This window comes from Olea europaea, unplaced genomic scaffold (genome assembly GCF_002742605.1).
Source record: "Olea europaea var. sylvestris unplaced genomic scaffold, O_europaea_v1 scaffold1069, whole genome shotgun sequence".
Taxonomy (NCBI): Eukaryota; Viridiplantae; Streptophyta; class Magnoliopsida; order Lamiales; family Oleaceae; genus Olea; species Olea europaea.
The window spans coordinates 79995-83246 of NW_019228042.1; the positions used below are offsets into that span (position 1 = coordinate 79995).

The window sequence follows — 3252 nt, forward strand, 5'->3', positions numbered from 1 at the left end:
CACTTTTGCAATCAAATGAACCCTTAATTTTTTTCACTTTCTTGAAATTTCTATCACTTTTTTGAGAGATAAACACCATTTTTTAAGGTTAAGTGTCACCTTTTATATTAAATAGTGACACTTAATTTACACATTAAAAACAAAAAAATATTTTTTACATGATTTTTCAAAATACCTCTAATTTTAAAGATATTTTTGTAAGCTGTCCTTAATTAAATATGTAGGCTCACGACAAATTAATAATTTTCTCATTTCACTTTTAACACCATCTTCTTCTTCAAATATACAAAGAAATTGCACATATTCTGGTCATAGTTTAAGGCAGATTTTCATTGTATCAGATGAATAATTGCAAACTTAAGGCTGCATGTCTACAGCCAAGCTTTCAGTTTTACTGAATTAAGAAAAGGTTCTAAATATGAAGATTCTTAAAATAATTATTAAATTCCAGGGATTTCTTTTCGAGTTGATTATTTTTGCAAACGACAGGTGGGAACAGCCATCAAATGATCTGCCCTAGTGACTACGAGTCCGAATTCCTCAGTCATGCCCAACTCAGAAGGTAACATGTTATTTGGCAGCTTCCAATCAAAGCAATGCACCAGTTGCGCCACAATAAGTCGAACCATGATGAGCCCCAATTGCATTCCCGGGGACCCTCTCCTTCCAGACCCGAATGGCAGAAGCTGGAAATGTTGTCCCCTGACGTCTATACTGCTTCCAACAAGCATCTCTGGATTGAAATTCTCAGGATCAGTCCATTCATTTGGATGGCGACCGACTGAAAGGTATTAACAATTATTCGAGCTTCTTTTGGTATAAGGTAACAGTGCAATCTTCAAGCGAATAGTGAGGAATTAGTAATGGTGCCACAGGGTGGAGCCTAAAGGTTTCCTTCACGACCATGTCTAGATATTCTAGAGTCTCCAAATCCGACTCCTCCACCATCCTGTCCAAGCCGACTACTTCTTCCAACTCTTTCTGGACTTTTTTCATTACCTGTGGATTCTTTATTGAGCTAGGAAAGTATCCACTCAACTGTTGATGCTGCAGTGTCCAACTGTCCATTGAAGCCACAAGCATATCCTGCGTCGATGAATGAAATGAGTATTCATAACTACAAACTGAGAATTTATCAAGGATATTGCTAAGTTTGAGCGTCAGAAAAATGAGAAGGTATGACAACAAAATATTTTTAAATGGTCAGTTTGATTTCTGATGGGGGGAATAATAATGAATTCATTTCTTTCAAAAATCCGTGACAAGGAGAAATGAAAACATTAAAGAATTTGACGACATATTACCAGCATAATGGCTTTGACATGGCGACGATCCAATTGGAATTCAGTCTCTCTGGATTGCATAATGGAAATCATGGTATCAACAATATCTTTGGTTTCGCTTGAGCCATTCAACCAAAAGGCCAAGCTCTTCCCTTCTCGTAGGTTGGAAAGAACTGATTTTAATGCTGCTAAGCAACTCTAAGGTACACATTTTTTTCGCATATTGCGCCAATAAGGGCCATACGTCCCAAATTTGATCCCATGACAGACACTTAAAAGCTTGATGGGGGTGGTCTGCCTGCAAAACAAGGTCATATGCCTTAAGAAACTTCTCAGCTGCGTGAGGAGAAGATACTACGATGTTTGAGACAAACCCAAATTGCATGTACATGATAAGAACATGTTTTTGGGCTATTCTATGTAAATCTTGGTGGATATTTTTGCCTATCATGTGAAGTAGTCCTAAATTAGGGACACCTCTTGGACCTGGGGGCAATTTCTTCTTCTTCTTTGTTGATCCATGAAGGAAAGAAAGCATTGCAATTTGCAACTACTATGATTGTGACAATCCAAATTTTATAGTCAAAAATTCAAATATTGACTAGTCAAAGTCAAAGTCAATCAAGGACTAAAATGAAATTAAATATTTTATTTGGGTTATTTTGCAATTGGCAAAATATATAAAGGTTGAATTTGATATATTTAAAAGTTTGGAATTTATATATATACTTTTGGAAGTTTAAGGATTAAATGTTACCAAAAAGTGAAGTTAAGGGACTTAGTTTGCAATTATGGGTTTTGGACCAATTAATACAAACCTTTGACCCATTTTCTCTCATTTCACACACACACACAGAGTAAATTACGGGAGGCAGTGACCGAGAGAAGAAGAGAAAAAGAGGAAAGAAGAAGGGAAAAAAGAAAAGAAAAAGGAAGAAGAAAAGGAAAAAAGAAAAGGAAAGGAGGTAAGGTTGATATCTTCAAGTTGGGCTAAATTTTTTCCATTTGTTTTAGGTGATGAAGTATGAATTATGTCAAAATTTTTATAGATATTAGCACAGTCAAAATAGGTCAAGTTTGCCTTGGTGGTGGGTCCGGTATTTTGCTGGCATCTACTACTGGCGCACGACACGTGTCGAGTCAATTAGGTTGAGTCGGGACGGGTCGTGTCGTGTCAATTGGTATTAGAGCATGGTTTTAGAGTTTATGAGTAGCATTGCATGTATCTGATGTTGGTATGTTACACCTTATTGTAGGTAAGTCATGCGAGGTAGAGGCAGAACCCGCAGGCACCAAAATCCAGTATCTCAAGCTCCAAATACTCCTGAAGAAAGACATGTTGGAGGGGTCAGTGGGGCTGCTGAATCAGTGCACCAGTCTCAGGTGCAACCTGACCCCATCACTGATAGAATAGCTGCGGCTATTGCTTCCCTTCTACCAAATACTGATAGAGATAATTCTATAGAGAGAGCGATGAAACTTGGAGCAAAATTTTTTATGGGTACATCTAATCCAGCTGATGCCGAACTTTGGATGAAGACTGTGGAAAGCATATTTGATGTGATTGAATGCTCCGAGGATAAAAAATTACGCATTGCTGTATTTTTATTGAAAGGGGGAGCTGCTGATTGGTGGATTTCATTTCGAAGTCGGTATCCAGATCCTAGTGTTATCACCTGGACTATTTTCAAGGAAGCTTTCTTTGAGACATATTATCCACCATTTTATCGCGACGCAAAGCAAAACGAATTTTTAAGATTGGTTCAGGGGTCTATGACAGTTGCTGAATATCATGTAAAGTTTGTTGAATTGTCTAAATATGCAAGTGCTTTGGTTGCTGAGGAAAGAGATAGGTGTAGACGGTTTGAGCAAGGGTTGAGAGCTGAAATTCGACCTATGGTTACTGCTCATGGGCATCAAAATTTTGGTTTGTTGGTTGAGGCGGCATTAAGAGTTGAGACAGCTATTC

At 37.8% G+C, this 3252-nt stretch overlaps 1 pseudogene; it reads right to left on the reverse strand.

The window, feature by feature from the left end:
• Positions 1-405: 405 nt before the first annotated feature.
• LOC111373080 lies at positions 406-1940 on the reverse strand (annotated as a pseudogene).
• Positions 1941-3252: the final 1312 nt, after the last annotated feature.